This window comes from Xylocopa sonorina, chromosome 3, assembly GCF_050948175.1.
Source record: "Xylocopa sonorina isolate GNS202 chromosome 3, iyXylSono1_principal, whole genome shotgun sequence".
Classification (NCBI taxonomy): Eukaryota; Metazoa; Arthropoda; class Insecta; order Hymenoptera; family Apidae; genus Xylocopa; species Xylocopa sonorina.
Window position 1 is genome coordinate 13,006,113 of NC_135195.1, and position 23,227 is coordinate 13,029,339.

At 48.1% G+C, this 23,227-nt stretch overlaps 1 protein-coding gene across 7 annotated transcripts in view; it reads right to left on the reverse strand.

The window, feature by feature from the left end:
* The window catches only part of Kug (FAT atypical cadherin kugelei), a 484,763-nt gene that overhangs the window by 373,352 nt on the left and 88,184 nt on the right, over positions 1 to 23,227 (reverse strand). For 6 of the 7 annotated variants that reach the window (XM_076910968.1, XM_076910967.1, XM_076910966.1 and 3 more), the window contains exon 1: positions 9,688 to 9,845. The exons of the other annotated variant lie outside the window; for it this stretch is intronic. The gene's annotated coding sequence lies outside the window, so the exon portion shown is untranslated. Of the gene's footprint in view, positions 1 to 9,687; positions 9,846 to 23,227 lie in introns of those variants that run through there. 7 annotated transcript variants of the gene reach the window in all.

Consider the following 23,227-nt stretch of genomic DNA (forward strand, 5'->3'; position numbering starts at 1 on the left):
GTTCAAAAATCTTCGCCACTCCGAAACAAAGTTTAGCTCTTCTCAAAGATACAATACAACCCCTTGCACCGCGGAGTAAATTCCATATTCGTCCTTTCAAAACAAAATTAATTATTGTTAATAACCGTTTTCGCGTTCTGAATTCCGTAAAACACGAAATTCGTGTTACGAGGAGTTCTACTCCACATTAAACCGAACCCAACCCCATCGCTGCGTCCACGTGTAGCAACGAAACGGGCCGTGTCTAGCAACCGTCGTACCAACGATAAGTACATCATCGTAGCATGATTTACTCGCAAAACGTCGGTCGTAAAACGAATCGTAAACGATCGCGCGCCTCGGGACCGGGGCTAGGGATACCCGGGTGCGCGTCTCGGGAGCGTGGCAAAAAACGGGTGGCAACGGAACGACCCTCGGCCGATCGGACGGCTGCCGCTCGTTTACCCAAGAAACGCCGCCGACTGCGACGCGGAGGACGGTCTTCCCTACGTTACGAGACGCGGTTCGTTTGTACGCAAGACGATTCAACGATGCAAAAACGAGCGGAGGTAGCAGGCGTGGATCAGCGACGTCCGCGTGGCGCGTGCATACTTCGACGGCGTGCATCGAATTAGAGGGGAGGCTTATTACCGCGGCTGCAGCTGTGCACTCCATAATCCAGCCGCGTTTTCCATGGCTGTAGATCGATGTCATGGCCAGTCTATGCTTTCGCACAGCCTGGGACACGGTTATTGTTTCTAACTCGAAGCAATGATCACCCTGTCGTACCAATCGATCGTGTTCGCGCTGGATAAAGCGAAAAAAGAAGATCTGAATTTTGTGATATTTCAATTCTGAACTCCGAGGCTCCAATGTGTTCATAAAAACTACGTATTGTACAACGCGGAATCGCGAATAGAAGTCTAAAATTGAAAGTCGAACGATTCGTGCGTTCCTTCCCGAGTGGCTAGACTGACTCGGTTCGTTCATTCATCCGTTTCCCCGTTCGTTGCTCGGAACGAGGTTACGTGGGTTACATAGGGTCAGCTATGCGTGCAGAATACGCGTGGGCTTCCTTAGCATGTCGGTCAACGACTCTGTCGCCTGGCTGAGTTGCGAGTTCGGCAACGCCGTCCCCGCGTCGACGGTAAATCCGTCCGCGACGGATCAAACGCCGGGAATGAATTGCTAACCACTTGCCCCCGTCGCTCCTTTTACGCGACTAACGGCCGTTACGAAGACGCGCGATCTATATTCCACGCGATTTGTGTCAGCTCGGAGGCAAAACCAAGAGAATTGTACCAGCAGGAGGAGAGGAATGCGCGAGGTGAAATATTAGGTTCGAATAGCGAACTATGTATTCAAATCTAGTTCTGCTGCTATTTATACAATACAGAGTCGAACAAAACGCGACGCTACGGTCTACTTTTTCCTCCCGTGTTTAGTTGTGCAATCGCAATGCTTAAAATCGAATTCTACATTCCTCCACGTGGCTCCTCTCTCACGCGGAATGACTGGGGAAATTAGCGACGCGGAGAGAACACGGATTCCGCGGCTCGAGCTCTGTCGCGTACCGCTCGAACGACAATGAATAGCGTTTGAATAGCCGGCGAAAGTTCTGGTATTTACGGAACGGTGGGTTTTAAATATTCCTCGTGGCAGCGATCGCGTCGCGGTGAATGGCGAGGAGGGCGTTCTCCGTTCATTACGAGAGGGATCTCACGAGCACCTCTCGTAATACGGCGCCACCCGACGCGAAACCGCTCCGAGTATTATTTCTTTTTTTTTTTTTTTTCTCCCTCTTTTTCCTTGGGAGGCGATTTTTACAGTCACCTCTCTACGCCTCGAGCCGCCCGATCGGCTCGCCCGACCGCTCTCGCTTTGCCTGGCCGTTATTACCGGCCAATTTTCAACGATCTGATCTTGTTGCGACCGATAAGAGGCCACGGAACGTGAGAGAAATGGGAAGAGCCGAAAGACGCGACGAGGTGCGAGGAAACGGCGAAATGTGAAGGGGAAGACGGTTTTAAATGGAGATAGAGATAAGTAGAAAGAAATAAAGAGGAGTAGGAGAGGGTGGATAATGGTGGACGGCAGACAGAGGGTGGGTCCCGCGTAATTTTCGCGTTATTAATCCGCTCGGGGAGCCTGGCGCACTTCCACTCATTTACGCCCGTTTCGTCGCATATCCCGTGGACTTTGCTTAATAATCGCAAAGCCCCGCCTAGCTCAGATTACTTCAAGTGTTTCAACATTTATCTGGACTTACTTTTGCGAAACACTCCGGCCGTGGAAACCGGCGAAATTAGTTGATAAAGTAAATGGTCAGCCGGCTTTGTAACCGTTGTAACAGGTTCAAGTACAAGAAACGGGGCTGAGGCCATGTAAACGAGAGTAAGAAATGTCTGGAAATTTACTATGCAGATCAAATATCTGCGAATGGAACCAAGTTTACGACCTGTGCGACGCGACAATACGCCGGGGGTTGTCGCGAAATAAGTTGGCGCATTTCTTTCTTAAATCTTCAGCAAATTAGACGCATCCGACTGCGCGAGATTTTACGAACGAAGAGTTTAATTAAACTACGCTACGCTGAATGGAGAAACTTAATAAAATGTTTTGTATTCGCTTATGTTGGTTAAGGAAAATGATATTACGGAAGAAATCGGGTTTAATTTGTTAAGTACACATCCGAGCCGACTAGTGTTACGTTAGGAACGAGTCAATTAACACAATTCGCTTTTAATTACTCGCCGTTACTCTTTTTACGCGGGTCATAACAGATTACATTTAATTATCGTATTTTATGGGACGACGCGTACATCCAGCAACACGGTGAATTATGTGAAAGTTAATTAGTCTTCGTGGAATAACCATCGATAATATTTCGTTAAAAGGAACACTTTTTCCATTATTTATGCATCGTCCTGTTCCACCGTTTAAAAATAAATATCAATTTAATAATTGATATCTCGTGTCGGTTATTAATACGACAAAACATGTGAGGTGCGCATTTCACAGGAAAATCTATCTTTCCCGGTACAATATCTGTTAAGAGCACAGGTCTAGGCAGTACGTAATACGTGAGATCTCGCGCAATACACGGTTCATGCAAAATATTCCATCTCGTGCCTTCAATTTGTACGAGTTACTTGTGAAAAAGACGCGATAGCGAAACGACTTCGTATTTCAGTCACGTTGATACCTATTTTAAGCCCGATTTTTCGATCACCTTTGGAGGGTGCAACAATTTTTCTCGCATTTCTGCGCCTTCTTTTTTTTTCCAACTCACAAAAGCGAGGAATAAATGCGAACACCTACGAAGCGTATTGTCAATGGGAATTTCTACACCTTCTATTCGACACTTTGTACCGGTGTTCCAAAAGCGAGTACAAAGCTGCCACACCTATTCAACCGAAACGCTCTATTCCCCGTGACGAATGATTTTAAATGAAAAAAAAAAGGAAAAACTAATGGTTCGCGTCAAGCCACGTTACCTCTCTGTAACTCTATGTTACGTATCTGCTATTAAAACTCTCGTATTTCGTTCGTTCAAATTCTAAAAATCGTCTTCCGGCGTTGTGTTACTTCCCTATCGAAGATCAATCTGTTTGAATTAGAGTGACAAACAAATCTTCCTTGTTTCCCGATACAATGTTTGCGTAGCGATACGAGTGTCCATAGAGTCTAATGGCAAACGTACTAATCAGTATCATTCCCCATAAATACGTAACGATTATTCTTCCGATAATCAGAGTCTGGTCGCCATTTCTCCGATCAGAACGCAAAATTATAATCAACCGCGATCTTAGCTTTAACGAATGGCAGAAAATCCCCTTATAACGAGTTAACCGCAGAGATCTTTGGGAAATTATTCAACGAACGCATCGCGTCAGGGCAAGACCGATCCAGGAAGATATAAACAAGAATATCTTCCGTTGGTTCGCGTAAACCGACACTGTTAGATCGTAAATTCCTCGTTCGCGGAATTCATATGTTACAGGATAATGAGGACAGATATTGCCCGGTGATTTCGTTAAGAAACGAAAGAAAATAATAAGTAAGAAGGTGAAGGAACTCGCAAGAGAGCGCGGGTTCGTCGGGGGCAAGAAAGGTTTCTGTTAATGCGAGATGGTTTATGAACGTTAACGAGAATGGCAAAGTGGTGACTTTCTCTCGGCTGAAGCACGCGTATAATCGCCGTATCGCGCACCATGAATTTCCACGTTTTCCGCTGCACCATTAAAGCAGCTAATACGTCCCGCGATATTTCATTCCCAGCGGTTTCCTCGATTACAGTCTCCTCGTACGACGTTCGAGTGTTTATTATTTCTTCCTATGCTAAGCACACACCGCGGTATCGCGTTCGAACCTTTCAACTCTTCGTCATCTTCGACGAGCATTGTCTCTGATACCTCGTGACTCTTCCCAATGGGATGCTGCGTCAAAGGTGAGGCTATATCGCGGGGAAATCTCGTTGATTTCCGTGGAATCGCTGGTATTTCAGTTTTAACAAGAATTTCCGCGAAATTTTCCACGCTCCGCTGGAATATATAGGACGCATTAAAATTCATCAATTAAATTCTGCGAATAAGTGGAACGGTTTTTGATGTGCTTTCGAAGAAGGACGGAAATGTTAAACGAAATGTACCATGTGGGATGTCGGGAAAATAGGAATTTAAATGATTAAAATTGTAAAAGGCGGAAGAACCGAGGAAGACGCGGGGAATAAAACAAGATGAAAGGGAGGGAATAAAAGTTGAACTGGCTGCGTACAACGGGTAACGCGTAGAGTTTAAAGGGGCAAAGGAGAGAGGCAAAAAGCTGAATGACGCGAAGCCAGTTTCGCATGGCGTACCGCGTGCTAGGGAAGTTTAGAAAAAAAAAAGAAATGTGAAAACATTTCCGGCTGCTGTCCCTTTAAACTACTAAAAAGTTGCATCGAGACAACAGCCGAATCTATAAAGCGTAGAAGCGAACTAACGAGAGAGGCGAAATCCGTGCACGGCCGGCTAACGGGGGATAAAACGCGAAAGAATGGAGGCCCGTTGGAATATTAAACGGAAGGTTGCACGACCGAGCCCGCTGAGCCATAAAAGCGTGTAAAATATCGATCGCGGCGGCGTTCTTAATCGAGCCGAAAACTTCGTTAGAGGATATTCAATGAACGTCGAACAATTCATGGAACTCGGGGCTAGGTCAGGGCACGTACCTCAACCTCGTGCGCCAGACATTTCTCCACGCTTCGAGCGTGTGTCTCGAAAAGAGGGAAAAAAAAGCAGAACTGAAGAAAAAAACGAGTAATTTTTTTTCACCATTGCACGTGTCGCCGCTTGGTCCTTGCCTTTTTCATGCTCTGATTACGATACCAGTGGAGGCGAGTTTACTTCGGATTGCGCCGGCCTCTTACAAGCGTTTAAAGCGCGAACGAGACAGTTTACCGACGTATTCGCGTATCAACTGCGATGTGCAATTTAAAACTTTTCATCGCGGCAATTTCACGTCCGATAAAATCTAACTGGAGCATCTTTCGAAGGGGAATATATTTAGAATTCACGTTCGTGCCATGAAAGAGGAGTCTTATCCGTAAAGGAGATATTAAAAACGTGTAATCGCGCACGATCTCCGATGAAGTCGCTACCGACGAAGCACTATCAGCTTCGCGATTACGTGTATAATGGATCATAGATCGCGTCTACGATTGAGAGATGCAACGGCGCGCCTCGAGTGTGTTAATCGAGTAGCGGAGGTAAAGGGTTGAGAGTGCCGGGTAGTGAAACGGGGACAATGCAAAAACAAGGTGACGATAACAACTGCGATCGATAGGCGAACAGCGTCCTGAAAGAATATATTAGCCCCAGTGAAAATTGGCACCTCTCGGGCCGATTAAGGCCCGAAGAATGGAGTGGTCGCGTCCGAGCGGACTCGACCCCGGACCGTTTACCACTCGAGTTTCTTTCCTTCGTAAAATTAGCCTTTGTCACTTTCGGATCAGCACTCTCGGGAGGCCGAATTAAGAACCAGTGCCAGCTGCTCCCGTGTATTAGAACCCGACCCATCGTTGCCGCCTTTACACGAGACGCTTATTGTCTTCCTCGAATTTACAACACCCTTTCACCCCGTTTTACAGAGACACCGACGATTTTACGAGTCGAACGCTCTCGCGTACAGGTTCGATTCCACGAAATCCAGCTAATTTTCAGTACGTACAAGTGTCGAGCTTGAAACGTGCTCCGAAGCAGCGTTCCCTTTAATTATTTCTTTCCACCTGGCGCGAACCTGCTGCCCTTTCCGCCATGGAATTTCAATTCGATTTCGCAACTAATTTAGGAGCGCCAGTGTTTTACGTGAAACGTTCCAGGTGGGTATTTCTGTGCAAAAAAAAAAGAAAAAAAACTGCCGGCAACGAAAGGGAGCGGGACGAGATCGGTGAGGGATTTCGCTTAAACAGGTCCCAATTAGAGACCGAGAAACTTTCAAATTGTCTGTCATCTGCCGCATTACAGGAGCACTGTCGCAATTTTTCGTCGCGTTACACGAATTCGTGTTACGTATACGGCGGTGATCCGGTGTATCGGAATCGCTGGGAACCTGTTTAGGCTCCTTTTTCATTCTCGCTCGAGCCGGCGCGACGGATAAGCCGACCGCGTCTGGGTCAGTCGAACATCGATTTCGTCGTCAGGAATGGAGTGTATTAATCAGCAGTTATCTGCGATGCTTGCCTGTATCCGTTCGGGCAGCGTTTCTAGGACGGATAATGGATAATCGTCGGCCACCTGTCCCTGTCGTAATCTCGCGAGCTGTAATTAACGAAGCCTCGTTAACATGCGGCCTAAGACAAGGGGTCAAAGCACCCGTGGAAATTATGTACATAGCCTTTAACAGTGTATCGTGGCCACCTACTAATAGTTTGACGAAACGCGCGAGGAAATACACGGTGGTGGTACCCGATCGCACGCTTTTTCCACATTAAATCTTATCGGTAGGCGAATTTGGGTGGTCTACCGTTGCACGCAACCGGATCGACCGGCTGACGAGCGAAAAATCGAATCGAAACGGAGGGAGAGAATTGTGTGTAAACCCGAATCGTTCCGAATTACGAAATGCCCGTAAAGACATTTAAAAATCGTCAAATTCCATCAAAGAAAGTATCCAAATTCATCTCTAACGAACGGAAAACGCGACGAAAGAGCGTAACAATTTTGGATCGTTTCTCTCATTTTCCACTTGACGTTCGAACATTTTACAAAGCGCTTTCGTTGAAGTATTCTTTCCTTCGGAAGGTTGTAAAGTGGCGTGAGCACGTAAATTCGTTGGGCTTGGAAAAAAAAAAATGGCGATACATAAATTTCCAGCGAGATACATAAATCGCTCAAACTAGCTCAATGTTACTGTTGAAATATGCGAACTTGTCCGGCTTATCGGGAATTGTACCCGCGGAATTATGTTCTTTACCGAGGCACGCTGTTTAGAAGTAATTGGACAATTGTGCAAGATGCTATACGAGACATTGAACGATCAACAATGTTGCACAAGCGAGAGACATTCCGGGTGGCATTAGTCCAACGAAGACATGGAGTTTCTTAATCACGACAACTTTACGCGCCTTTTTAAATTACACGTTGAGAACTGTGACTTAATCGCTGGAAACGACACCACGATTATTGTCACTAATTGGTCGATACACTGTTAATTATCCCACATTATCGTTCCAGTATAATCAGTTTCGGTCGAAACCGAAAGAAAGTCACGAACAGGAGGAGAAATAAAACGAAAACGGAAAATTATTTAAATCGAATGACTCGAGTTATCATATTTGCATAGTTAAACAAGAAATAGTGGCACATCCAGTTTTCGCATTCAGCTCGATTCCACCCACAGCCGTGTGGTAGAACAAAAAAAAAAACTCCTGATACTTACAACTTTGGAATAGATATTTAAAACTACCTTGGGAAACTTTTTACCGCGTTAAACCTGTCCTTTAAACCATTTATCTTGTACCATTTGAAGCCACTGTCCGTTTTATATTCGCGGTACACGCGCTGCATCAAAAAAGAAAAACGCGCACGATTCGCGCAATAAAACCTGGCAATATTTCTCCACCGATACGTTCACGTGCGGAACCTCGAAGCACGTTTATCAGTTTAAAGTTGCAAGAAGATCCTCCCCTTTGACATCGAAACGCGACGGGAATTCATCCAAATATGCGACGATACGATCTGACCAAATAATGGCCGCGACGGTTAAACGCGACGCTCGATCCACGTTTTAAAGGGCAACGAAATACACGGGATACTTTTAAACGGCACGATCTATCCGCTTTAAACGCCGTCGTTCCGAGCGAAAGAAAAGTTTGCCCATCGCCTGATAAATTCCAGTGTTTCTTTCCCGCACGACGCGTTACACGACGAACAAAATTTTCGAGAACTGGTTTTCGAAACTAAGAAACTCGTTCCGACATAATAGAGTATAGCCGGCGAGGCTTTCAGCGTCCGTGGAAAAGGTACGCGTTCGTTAAGTCCCCGCACGATCGGGCTAGCCGCCGTTAATTTAATGCGAATAAATATCGCATCTATCATTTTCTCCCCTTCTAACGTACACCTCCCTCCTCGCGATGGAAAAATAACATTCCTGATGATAAAACAACAACCACCACGCAATGACACTATAATCCTCGAGAGCTCCTATGAATATTCGTTTAAAATTCTTTCGACCGCGTCAACGGGAAATTTTTATCTTCGCCCTACCTAACGCCGTCTTATTCAGAGGTATCCGTTCGGTGGGGTTATTAAAAATTTCATCCGGTCGTTCGTGCCTTCGCCGTGTCCTTCACCGATCTCTCGTTCTTCGTTGTTTCTTTTCCTTTTGACTTTTACGAGTTACTCGACAGCGCAAAGCAACGACCAAAGATGGCCGAGTTTGTTGACACTGCTCGCGGGACGGGCACATTTCCCGATACCCTCAATGAAAACATCTCGCGTCTCTGAGGTTCGTCCGGCTAAACAAACGGCGTTCAGGTGTTCCTTTAAATCGGAAATTCTCAGAACTCCCGAGACCATCTGCACCGCAAAATGGAGCCCTATTTGTTGTTGTAAATTAAATGGCCGGATCGGGTTTCACGGCGAGAACAATTCGCCGCGAGCGCGCGACGCACGTGTCCACGGTTTAAAAACCTGGCGAATGGTTCGTGTACGGAGAAACGGAGCGTTCGATCGCGACGCATAGCATTCGAGGAGAGACACACCGCTCCGTTGCCCTTGACTGCTCGATCGAGTTTGTCAACGATCGAACGGAAATCGTTTCCTGCGATTTCGTTATCGAGACTGTAAACAGTACCGAGAACCTTCTCTACATTCAGTTTCCACGAATAATTTCGCGATGTTACGATACGATTCGCGAGAGGCGTAGTTTTACTTCGAACGACTCGAAATCGGCACTTTTCCTTTCGCGCGCCATAAAACCGTGGTGCGGTGGATCGACGACGCCATTTTGTGTTATACACGCGATCGAATAGTCGGTCGATAAAATACCGGAGCGAACCGCTGCTAGACATAAGTGAATAACGCTCCGATCCGATCGTGTATTCGCACCACCGTCTATCAACGAATATCTTTGCAACGAACATTCGCTGCTCCGACAAATAACAGCGAGCGATGCGTACGTTTCTGTTTCCACGTTTTGAGACACTTGTATGAATGCGAGACGTACCTTTTTGAACGTTGATCTTCGTGCTCCGGCTCCCCCTTTCACCTCGACGTCTCCGCTCCCCGACGTCCGCTCGTTTCTCGTTCAGGTAATCCAAATCGAGGTAGTTGATCGGAGCAAGCACCGTCCGAGTCTCACAAAACCCGCGTTCCTTCGCGTGAACCGTGCTCTCACTGAACTCGAATCAGGGGCGCGCGAACACGCGGAATACGAAACGGAATCCGGCGGTCTCGCCGCTTCTCACTGTCGCACCGTTAATTTATTCACTGTGCCCGTAGAACCCGTCGCGGCCGATTTCACACGCGACCAAAACAAAGGAAAACTACCGAACAAACCACCCGGGGAGGGCCGCATCCACGTGGAAACCGGCGACCACTGGATAAGAGCGTCCGTCACGTCGGAGCGGCAAGCCGAAACTAGCGCGCCGCGCGGCAGTCGGCGAAGGCGAGCCCAGCAGGCCTCTACGCGCTCTCCCTCGGGCACATGCGTCCATCCTTCTCCGTCTCGACGCGCGCTCTATCTCCTTTCCCCCCACCGCGATCTCTCTCGTTCCCTATCTCTATCCAGCCAGTGTCCTCCTCTACGGACCCATGATTCCCCTTCACGCGCAATCCCTTCCTTCGTGCTACGTTCCACGGTCGAGACGACGATCCCTTCTCCGCGAACGATCTCTCCTATACCGAACACAGCCAACCGGGTCCCTTTTCCAGCCGAGTCCCTCTAGTCCACCACGGATATCCACCGTGTATATACTCTCTCTGCGCGCTCTTTCGTATCGCGCTTTTCTCCCCACCTCTGCGAAGCTACGAGCCGCGTTTTATGCACCGTTGCACACGGTGCACGTAACTTCGGGAACGGAAGGTTCGTAGGGCGCGCGGCCACGCTCGCACCCACTCGGACCTCACGGCCGCCGATCGCGGCGATATTCCGGCTTTGATGAATGGACGGCCTTCTGTGTGGATATGGAGAATTTAAGTCGCTCTATATAACATGATTCATGACGGCTGCGAGGGGCGAGCGGGTGGCTCGCTGGAATTCGAGTTAGGGTCGCCTGTGTGTTTCGAGCCGAGCGTTTTCGACCGTTTTACTTTTGACCCACTGCCGGTTCCGTTACGGTGGATACAGCTCGGTTGTTCCTCCGTCATTCTTTCCGTTCGTTCAAATCGCCGGTCGCTTTATTGCGTCGAGCTGTTTCGAATGGTTTCTTTTTTTTTTGTTTTTTGTTTTTTATCGAACTCTATTTATAACCGAAAGGGGGATGATTGATGATCGCGGAAAGAGAAATTAAATATCAATTTCGTTTGGGCGATTCGATTGCGCGGCGTTTTGAAAATAAACGAGATTACACGGGAGGGACTGTTATGGGATCGTATCATCATGGCTGAAATTTAGTACAGTTTATATCGCGCTGTGTCGACGTATATTTTTGGTTTTTTTCTTTTTCTTCGGAACGGTAACACGGTAATGTCGCAATACGCTATATATAGCGATATTAAAGTTTGAGGAATCCCTTGGCGCTATCAGCACCGTGGCTTGAAAGACTCTTCTTTGTATGGCGCAGCTGTGTATCGGTGCATTTACGATTACAATATCTTACCGTTTCGAGAAATCTTTGATGACTAAGAACATCTGCGCGCGCGATATCGTATCTACTCTTTTGTCGTTGGAAAGGGACAACATTTGGATCTTCGCACAGTCGTTCGCATGCACATTCGCGAGAGATCGCTTGTTTACGTATTACACACTGGCATACCGATCGACTTTCACGTAGGTGTATCTGTCGTTCGATGGGAGAAAAATCCAGCCAACAGACATTTGCATAATGCACTTTACACGTATCGAAACGGTAGCGTAATAAAATAATGTATGCAAAATTAATGGAAATCGTAAGTGACGCAATGAACGGTTTCTCCTTTAAGGCGTTTTAGGCAAATCTGGTGTATCTAAAATTACCAGCAGAATTTTTCCGATGTATACCTCGCATGACTAAGAAATCTCCACGAGTTCTTGTCTCTTACCCCGGGCAGTTCGGAATCAGCGAGACCTCTAGGATCGGTTTTAAACCGCCTGCTTGTTTTTTGGACAGCCAATTTGTAAGCGAAAGGATCTCCAGAATTAACCAAGGCTCGCCTCTCTCTTTCTCTCCTGGCCATAACCATTATTTATAACCTCGATTTTCTTTTTATTACTGTCCCGTGTTTCCTCGGTTTTCTCTTATTTACTGCCTCGTTAGGACTGCCTCGCAACGAACTTATCGTATTAACAATAGTCACGCGATTCACCGGCCGATATATACATGTACATATATATACATCTCGTTCGCGATGCAAATTTTCAACGGCCAACGATTATCGCCGATTATACGGTAACGATTTAAAATGAATTACGCAAAGTGAAATATCGAATGGTTAGTCCTGCGTAACAGTTTTTTCCTCGCCCGAGCCACTAAATTTATGTATCCGCGGTTATTTATGTCCCGTGATAAGCTCCAGACGATGAGGCAATTATTTGATTTCGTCCCCGAGGAGAATCAGAGTCAACTTTCGGAAAACTCTCGAGCGGAATCAGGACTCTCGAGTGTGCTCGAACGAATGTTCGGGATTTCGGTGCTAACGCGAGCTCTCAAGAAGGAACACGGTTCCTGTTATAGCCGGAACATCAATTGCTTGCTCAAGTGCCCGCTCTCTATCGTTCGCTCCACGGTCTGCGTTAATGTTTTTCGTTTGCTCCCTCGAAAGCAAGGGGAATTAATGTTTTCGCACCGTCGCCGATGTTTGTAGCGGGTACACAAAGGAAATTACTGGAAATACGAGTCGAGGAAACCGATGAACCGGGATGGATGATCGAACGAGCGAATTTAGAACGAGTTCGTAGCGAAAGAGGAGTTATTAGAAACGTACGGATCAACTAGTTACTCGATCCCGCGCGTGTCCTCGTATTTCGAGCGACGCTCGTTTCCATTTACACGGCCGAGTACATTCACAAGTATAATCCGTAGTTTCCAAATGTCTCTCTTTCACGGTGTCCTTTACGGTGGCCGTCCCGACACCTACCGCCAGGCGCCGGTCATAGACACCGCCAACGATGGTAAATTGCGTCCAGATCTGAACAAACACGTGGCCGTGGTACTATTTACTCCAGTAGTTGGTAGCGAGCAGTGTAACGGGCCGGCCATGTACCAGGAACTTCCAGGGAGGGTGTACAGATCAAAGACCCCTATACATTTCTCTCGCTCCCCCACCTGCCCTCGGCCCCCGTGGCATCCTCTCTCATCGTTTCGAAGTTGCGTTGGGACACCGTTGCTCGCCTGGTCACTGGCTAAGTTGTCCTGGAAACGTGTTCCTTCCTCCAACTGTTTCTCTCAGACGAATCTCTTCCACTCGTTTTAAAGAATACCAGACGCGTACGCGTTAAAGCGAGCTTAATAAGCCGAACGATTTTTCATCGTCGACTTGGAGCTGGCGACGAGCCCGTTTCTCACCTCGGCACGGAAAGGATCAGAGGTCGACCGGTTATATCCGAGCAATTTGGCAGTCGCAAACCTTGACGGTGTTTACGCGAAATACCAGCGTCCCTGCAGGAACAACATCCGGAGCGAGCGCCGCGAGATGGCCTGGAAGAGGAACAAGAGCCAGCGAGATGGGGATGGAAAGGGATGGACGGCTGCCGCGTAGGGAGGGTAAGAGAGGCGGCTGGATTTCTCGAGGTAAAGAGCGGTCAAGTCGGACGAGCCCAGGAGAGAGAGTCCAAGAATCGGTCGGCCATGGCACGACCAGGCCGCTGGTACATACTCAAGGCTATCAACCTCTAAGCTTCCATTAACTGCCTCCGCTGTCGATGTGCGCGGCGGCCCTCCTGTGTCCGTGAGTACACGTCCAAAGGGTCATACCTATTCCGCGGCATTTTGCCCTCGGTGCCCGCAATTCCGCGGTCCTAAGCGCAACCAAACCGATCGCGTCGTCGCAGAATTTTCATCGCCACTCGTACGTATGCAGATGCGCGCGTCTCGATCCGACTGCGCTTTATTAATTCGAAAGGGACCGCTGTCTTAATTGGACGATTAAATTGTTCGGCTCGTCCGTTTGGTAACCGATCGTTCTGATCGATCATCGGGCATCGTACCGGGTTACAGGCAGAGGCATCGTTTTTAGCTGTATTATACGCGGCTTTGTAACGCACGGGGAATGTTAAACAGCGATCATTTTTCGTGCGACTTGTTAATCTTTTTTTTTTCCATTTCTGGAACCGGGCAGTCGGTTAAGATGGTGGCAAGATACACCGGTCCGACGCAGAGGGTGGCGCTAACAGGTTCATCGCTGGCGCACAATGAGTCATGCCCGATTGTAAAAACTAGTCCGACAGGGCAGCGGGAAGAAAATATAGTACGAGACCGAGACTGGCTCCAGATTCGTCTTCGAGTCGGGGAGCGAGTCTTTTTCTGGCTGCTTTTGCTTAAACGGTTACAAACATGTAGATACACTCGCCGCGAGCAGAACAATAACGGCAGCGCGAGTTGTGCGCGGCGTTCAAACGAGTTTACGCGAATATGTATTGCATTAACGTATGATATTCGTGAGAAAATTAGCTGCGAATTCTGTATGAGCAGACCCAGGTGATGATCCCGGCGGAGATAAACAGTTAATACCTCGGGTTAATTAGTCGTTAAGCAAAGAGTTGGAGATTACACATTTCCTACAATATATCTTAACGTTTTTTATGCAGGAAGCCGAAGTTAATTTATACGACTTCTTGAAAGATCTTATCCGGAGCAAATTAAGTACAGAAAAGCGGGAATAATGGTGTTTTCTGGTTTGTGTGGAAGAGCGTAGCCGACTCTCGGCACGGGCTCGATCTCTTCGATCGATTCGAGAAGATCTCGTCGGGATCGTGACCTTCGTTTGGTCATTATGGCCGTCATAAATCATTCGGTGAAATTACATCGCAAGCTCGCGTGATGAGAGAATTACTCGTTGGTGTATAAGGGAATATTCGCCGTCAAAGCATACGAAACAGTTTCCCTCGCCGGTTCCAGCCAGGATTGTACAAAGCCCCGAAAGATTACCCCATTAAGACCATCGGTTCGATTCCTGTGTAAAGGTAAATACGTACCTTTGGAGAAACCTGTAGCGACTTCGCTCGTAATCGACCATGTCCAATTCGAACACGCTGATACACGCGGTGCGCATACCTGAAGCGAGGAAGAAAGCCTCGATTAATCTGAAACAAATATTAAGCCCAGCTGAACGATTCCTCGGTCTACAGGTAAATAAAGTAATTGCTTTATTGCCCTTTAAAGACCCTTCGCTGTCTGTCGTTGCGTTCGTAATACGCATAGAATATACCCCAACAACTCTCACCGAGTGGCAAAATAAAAAAACAGTTCGCAAAACACTTTGAACGAGACGCGAAATAGATTTCTGAAACTTGATATTTTAAGTGTTCCACATTTTACAGCCCCTGACTTAACATACCTATCTATAGTGTTTCTACATCCACGGTGTAACCAGTTTTTCGTGCTCGCTCGAAACGACGCTTGTATCACGCCGTTGAACGCTCGCTGTACAGTTGATCACATTATCATCCATTTTCCATAGCTCACCGATCCGCTCGTTCAGCGATCGTACGCGTCATTTTTCCTCTTCCCCTTCGAATAGCAATTTGCCAACCTTTCGATTTCTCATCGCATTAATTTCAGCCACCCGTGCGGTCTGATTTGTAAACAATCAACGCGATTATCGCAGTCAGGGGTCGCTTGCACGCGTATCGTTACCTTTCAGTGACAGATAACGAAACGCGCCCGGGTGAATTAAAATCGTTGATTAAAACTGCAATCATTTCCTGCGACCGCAGGATTCGATAAAAGCCGAAACGTCGTTCTGTCTCCGATGTCCACGCAGGATAAATGCCCGGCGGTTGCGGTTTGTAGCCGCAGCCGAACGTTTTCGAAAAATTCGCTGACAATTGGAAAGAAGCCGGCTCGATTCGACTACCTGGGTGCCATTGCTGACGAGTTTCACCTTCGTTCAACACTCCACTCTCCACGATGGAATGTACACATACACTCGCCTGAATTCGTTCCTCGATATTAGGGCTTCCAAAGGGGAGGTTTCTCGAACTTAGAAATCGAAAAAGTTTCCGGTTTCCGCAGATGTTGGAGGAGAAAGAGTGTGATTGGGAAATAGACAGAGCGAGTAAAACTGTTGACTGTTTAAATGCAAGTTCCATCGCACGGGACAATAATTGTCTGATCTTTGATTGGATAGTTGGAGCGTCAGAGTGGTCCTTGGAGGATTTTGCCCATAGAGTCACTGGGTGCCATCAATTTGGAAAGAAATATCGACTTCCTCGTGGAACCCTGCGCGTGGATTCTAACACGTTTAAGCTGGAATCGAATCCGGTACAATTACATGCTTCGTCGATCGTCCTTGAGGAGTACTCCTGTCGTGATCCCATCGCCATTATGCGGACGATAATTTGTTCTCGGTCTGATTATTGAAATTTATTCGAACTGATAAGTACGTTTGCTATATAGAAAAACGGGATCGATCCCCCTCCTCCGTATGGTAATACGAAGATTATTAGTATGCTTCCAGTGCCTTCTGGCATGTAATAAGATCGTAATAGGACCGTAGTTTTCGCGCTGTAAATGACAACCACTTCGTGAAAATACGTGATATTTTTACTCTTAAAATCGCGATCTTAAACTCGCGTGCCCGACTTCAGTCCCCTTCAGGGAGTCGGTTCTCTGTTTCTCGCTGGACACTTCAGCCGAATCGACGCATTTCCAAACGAGATAGTCGAAGGCGAGTCAACCAGAAAAAAAGTGTTTGGAAAAGATTCGAGCGGGCCCTGAGATATGCGCGGAACGAGCCCCCATGCCTCAGGGTGCGTACAGGTGGAAAATGCCGATAAAAAGTTTCCCGTAAGAATTATGAATCCCAATGGCGCGGAGGCCACGGGTGCGAGTGTAAACCGGTCGCCCGTCCATTCATTCGCTCGTGTCCAGGCTACCTTTTATGGGAATTCCATTGCAAATATTTCAATACACGCCGGGATAGTGGCTCATGGGACGACCTTGCCTCATCCAGCTTCGCTCCCTTCTCGTATCATTTCCATCGTATATCACGCATTTGCCGTGGCGAACACATTCCTATCGCGAACGCACCGTCTCGTTCCACCCTCCCGTTCGCCCCGCCCCGCGTACGCGCGTTTCACCTTCCTCTTGCGAAGAGGAATCTGAAGGCGAGCGGATGATCGGGATACAAATCGAGACGAGGCTCGTTCAACGCGATCGATCGTCCGTGAAAGACTTTCGCGGAATATACGACGCGACGAGAGGACCGGGGGACGATCGCGTTCGAAATTATTCTAAGCTCGTCGAATCACGCGAAGCAGACTTTCAGTAGCTTATTCGCGGGGACTCCATTTGAAGACGGGCTCGCCGCGAAAGGATTTCAGCCTTGCTGGGAGACGGAGGTGTACAGCACCTTTCTAAAGTTTTGGACCACCTGTATCGAAATCGTCGACCATTCGTCAAAGCCAAGTCTCGGTTTACATACCTCTTTTGGTGAAAATTTCAAGAACATTCAGATAACTTCGTCCATCTCCTTGCGATTTTTCTATAAAATAATCGAACAGCTTAAGACTTTTGCAGGATGCTGTATACTTAAAGTAATGCTCTTACCTGAAGAGTGTGCTTCGAAACGTTACCGTGGAATCGAGTTACAAAGAAGTACAGAAGCGAAGCTAATTTTCAGCGGTTCCTCTTTGTATAATTTACTGCTGCTTCATTTATCTGTTTGTTATCAAAGTGCCCGAGTGCTCTAAAAGATATGAACAAGATACAGAAAATCGAGTTGAGAAGGCAGACAGGTATAATGAATTATTTATTATCAACGTTCGCGATCTCATATCGACGTTATTTTTCGAAGAATTATATCGGAGAAGCATTAAGAACGTGTCGTGAATGCATGAGAAATATCTACAAAATCATTCCTTTCATTTACGACCATGTACAGCCGAACATCCTGTAGCGCCACACTCATTACTCTTTTTGAGACCTACTTTATTTCAAGTTTTATATAACGCGTAGCAATTACGGTTAATAAGCAAACGTGAGAACGAGAAACCACTCGGCCGATCATTCAAGCGGTAACCCTTTAATGGTCACTGGATCGTCCTCTGTTTTATATTGGTCTCCTTCTGTTTTATGGAAAACTTCGCTCGTTTCATTTTCAGAAAAGCCTCCGTTTGCTCGTTGCACTTTTTTACGTCAAAGGCTCGTTTTCCTTTTGGTTGCATCGCGGCACCCGCATGTCCGCGACGCGTTGAAAGTTTCACGAATGGGATTAAATATGTCCGGCGTTTATCATTCATCGCGATCATCCTCTTATTAGCATGGCGATAACCGACGGTGCAGTCGTAAATAATTGAATCGTAACATTTATCGTAAGTTAGAGAACGTAAAACGACCGGTTAAAGTAATAAATAGCCGCGCCAAAGTAACTGCGCCTAGCAAATATACATGTGGTAATCGAGCATAGCCGTCATCGGCAACGTTATTTTATATGCGTTTCGTGTATCGTAACTTGGGGGAACTTTAGCTCCAATGTCCGTCTAGCCACCAATTACGAACTTTTAATACGAAATAACACTTCTTGAAACTTTTTATTCGATAAAGAAATAAATGTTCGCGACGTACCGAGGCGACGTAATAACAGTTTATGAAAATCCTTAATTGACCAGGATTTAATGAGCTTTACCGTTGTCGGAACGGAAGTAAATTAAAACTGTCAATAACAGCTGTAATTAAACATCGCAACACGTATTTCCCGTATCGTTCAATCAGAGTTGGCACTTCCTCGAAAACGCGCGTTCGAAACGAAGATTCGTGCCCGTTGCCTGAGACGCTCGGTGCAAAAACAATTTCTATCACCGAAAAGAGTTGAGAAAAAGTGTTCCCCGAGAAGGAAGTTCGATCCGTGAGAACGAAAACGTAGATAAACCGCACGGAAATGAGGAAATAAAGAACCGTCCAGGTCCGAGAACATGGCGTCGAGGTAGAAATGAAAATCTATTAGGAGGATTACCTTCCGCGTAACTATTTCGACGCGATGTTTTACTCTTAACTTGAAAATTACAAGCAACGCGGCAACCTGCTCCCGGCTTGCAATGAAAAAGTTGCTCGCGACTTAATTGATACCCGGCCGTGGTGTCGCAACCTGGACAATGGCAGAGGTGAAAGCAGGGTAACCGCGCGAATCGAACGTGTCACGGGCAACGTTTCCGACCCAGGTAGTTTTCGTAATCCTGGCCCATGGCCGCGCCCTCTCGAAGTTAGTCGCGATATTAATCAAGGTGTTACACTTTCAGTAATCCGCGGACCAAATTTCAAACAAATTATCCCGGGATCTCGGCGGACAAGCAGCCGGTGGCATTTTATAAATGGTCCACGGGGAATAAGGAATTACAGACATTAGTAAGGGGTTGTCAACGTCTCCTGGTGAACCTGCCGCACCAGCTGCCGGTACCGCTTCGAACCAACGCGAATTAAGCGGTCTTAAACGCTCTTTGATACTGCCGTCGACGGTTCGAATTATTTTTCAGCGCCCGCATTGCTCGGCCAGCGTCGACGCCTTAATTTTTAACGGGTTTTCGAACGACGGTAATAAAAAGCTTGTTCTCCACCGCGCGCCATACTTGCGGCCGTCGCCGCATTTAAGAGAGGCGAAGGATTCAAATGCAGCGGTCTTCGAGAATTCCGCGAACCTTATTTAAATACGCTATCTCTTCTATCGATCGATTAACTTGTTCTCCTTACACCGTCTAAGATTTACGATAATTCTGCTCTCGGATATGTACGCCGACCATTGATTCTTCTCTGATGTTAATTCGCCAAGCCTATCAGGTCTTGCAGGCTTCTTTCAACGACCTGTTACTTTTCCTATTAACCGGTGGACCTGTCGAGGTGCAGCGTGCGCGTCCACTTTAATCTAGTTCGTTTTCTACTTTACACCGGCGCCTGTCGACCGATAATACTTACGCGATAAAGAATAATTACCCGCGGCTACGAACCGCGGAGCTGTTTAGCGCGTCATAAAAAATCCCCTTAACGCGGTTAATAGTACACTGATGGGTTATTATCGTTCGTATAAACCTTGTAAATTTTAATAACGCCGCGAAACGTGTGATTAAGTCTGTCTCCTGGGTGCTTCGTTCGATACGCGCGTACACTCGCCTTCATAAGTCAGTTGACACTTACACGTACCCGTTCGAACGTGGTACGGGCGCGCAGTACGAATTAACGCGCGCGTGATTTAAATACTCGCAGACGGGAGTGTACGCAGCTCCCTCGGAGCGCAGCATCGTCGAACGGTTGACGCTTTCGCGCTCGTTTCACGCGGAACGCGTCAATTCGCGAGCGATGGAATTCTTAGCGGATAATTAGAGGCTGGTATGCGAGATCGAGCATGCAAACCAGGGAAGTTCCACGAGGTCTAATGGACGCACCCGTGAGGTACCATTACGTTGCCCCGATACCAGCCGACTATAACCCTCTAACGGTTATTCGCGAGTTGCGGTTCGTATCCTGCGGAAACGTCGAGCGGCTGTATCAACCTGCAAGGCGGCACGGAACGTCCGTTTCAATCGAACGGGCCCGCTATTTTCCTTGTACCTCTCTTTCTGCCGCCTTCCTCCATTTCCTCGACCTACGTGCTCTTATTCGAGCGTCGTTGCCGATCGCGCGATCGATAATCGACGTGCATTCCTTAAATAAATACAAGGTTTCCTCGAGCGTCGTGACAAGGTCGGCCATGTTCGAAAACGAGTGCTACTCGCGGCGTTCGCCACCGGAAGGTGTTACCAAAGCCAGCCTGTAGTTAGACCCGCGACTTTTGAAAACGAAACTCTTTTCATCGCGTCGTTTTACGGAATTTCGCTTGGGAACTCTTAGGTTAACGAGGATCGATTAACGGGAGATAAAAGGATTCGCGAGATACTTTCATCGGTCGATCGGATAATTATACAGTGTGACTAGAGCGGTCGCAGCCAATTAGGTCAACGAGAAGACACAAAGGTAAGCGCTCCAACCAAAGCTTCCGCTTGAGCTCCTAGAACAACGGAGATCGTTCACTCTGCTTTCTTCTCCCAATTCCCTCAAGATTCGCACATTCGAATCCCGCGATCATCGCGATTCGTCTTCCCTCAATCGAAACATCGACTTGCCGCAGAAAAACGCGCTGGCGTTTTCCACGTTGCCGTTGCACGTCGAAGCCGATAAACCTGTACCAGCGTGCAGGCGTACACGCGCGTGGCCATGAATACGCAATGCTTAGCCCGGGTTCCGCGAAGCGCGAGGGGGATCAGGTGGCCGTTTCGCGATCGACGTGTTAATTACACGCGCGGCGGCGTGGCGGCTGGTTTAATCGAAGGAGGTCGATCGTCTGGTACGGCCCGTAAACCGTTCGCCGGATCGGGACACCGGGACGTTCCCGCGTCCCGTCGATCGTCGGGGTGGTTTAAGGCAGAAAACGGATATAGAGGGTACACTCGCGAGCGTGTAAGCGCGGTTACAGGTTCCGTGTAGCGTAAGGCTGCGGCGCGCATGTCGGTCGCGGCCAATAGCATTCAGAAGCGAAGTATCCGAGTCGCCACGGGAGTGGATGGGCCTACGTGATCGGAGTCCCCGATAGTACCGGCAGACTTACGGGCAGCCCTCGCGGATCGCATCCCGCGCAATAAATGTTGTAACGTACACCGGCGGCGGGTATGCACGTTGAACGCGCTGACGCCGCGGCTGATACCGTGGCCGGACTTTATTTAATTAATGTAACCGATACCAGCGCCCCGTGTAAATGCAACTGCGCGGCCGTCCCAATCGTTCATTCGTATCCAACGGGCTGGCCACGGCGCCGATGCTCGCCCCGAGAGCCCGTGCGAATTCGAGCAAGGTTTCACCCGGTGTTACGTTTCGCTTGATGCCCTGAACCGCGGTTAAATACGTGTGCTCCGTGCGGTATCGGATTGTTATCGAACGTGCAAGCCGCCCGCCGGTTGCTCCTGAAAAAGGGAAAGCTGAAAAAGGTAACGCCATCGGAGCTAACTTAGTCGTAGTAAGTCGTTTCTACCTGAGATCGATCTCGATTTATGATTTTCTCGATCGTTAATTGTTAAGTTCGTTTGCCTTTTCGGGGGGTGCAGTGTCTTTTCGTTGAATGGAGCGACGGTTGGGTGGAGAAGAGGTTCGATGCGGTCAGCTGTCTCGTGAAAGGGTGAGATCGAAGAGTATAGGAACTCTCTTATACCTGTTTCTATCTGTTCGACTCGCGCGGGTACTCCTAGTTACAGAAGTAAGTTACGTCGCTTTGGTATTACCTCGCATCTGGCAGGCTCCGAATTAACGCGAAAGTCGACCGTGATCTCCACCGCGGAGACTACGATACGTAGGTCAGCATAAATGCATATTTCGTGTACGACACGCGGCGAAGAATTCGCCACTTATCTCGCGGGCAAGTTCGAGCCGTTTCGTGCGAACGCTCGCGATTACCGTTGCGGCGAGCAGTCGGTTTCGACGGGGCCCGTATTTACAACGTCTCGACAATACGCTCTGTATACGCATACGTATATATATACACACGTATCCTCTGGTTTTTATCGTTTTCCCTCGACTGAGAGCTGGGCCCAAGCATCAGGCCTGGTAAAAGTTCCCCTGTAATGGCATTCCGCCGGCTTTCCAGCGTCCGTCCGGCGAATTCGGACGTTAATTGGCTCCTACGCACAAAGGCCTACCAAATTCGGAACGTAATCAGATACTCGCTACGGAGCACGCTACAGGTTTCTATGCGGACCGGTTGCGGCACGCCGCGCGACCGGTTGAGTCATCCCGTTGGACTCCTTTCGTCCTTCGGTAGTAAGGGTAAGCGCACATCGCAAGCAGCGTCGCGCGAAGCGCGCAGTAATCGCCGCTGGAACATGCCCTTGGTCCCAGGATCGGTTAGGCGCCAACGCGATGCTCGCGAGCGCAACTCAACCTACCTCTCGATCCCTCCTCTCGTGGATTTTCGCAATATCGATGTCGATGCGTTAACAATTGAAATACCAAAGCTGAATTTGAAGTTCGACTTTGGTACCGCGCGTCGAATTCGATCGAGCGCAACGTAGATCGTGTGCGGGTCGCTTAAAGGGCCGCCATCTCGATTGTCGCGGTACCAAACCGCGAAGTCCCGTCAAGTCTTTCGACCCGTTTTTCCCCCGATCCCACGACCGTGGGACAGGAATTCTTAGGATCCGTGATCGTTCGCGGGAATCCGCGTTACCGGTCGTGAGCTTTTACAGACACCGACGATCTCATTTCTCCCTTTCTCCTCCTTCTTGCCTTCCTTTTTTCTCCACCCTTCCCGCAGGAATTTGTCATTGACCGGGGGACTCGTCGCGAGCCGCATAGTTCAGCGAATCCTTGCGGCGAAGATGGGGGATGCTTCTTCGGCTCCGGTTACTAGGAAAACCATTAGCCAGGACCGAGCGCGCGTCGCCTCCGTTCAAT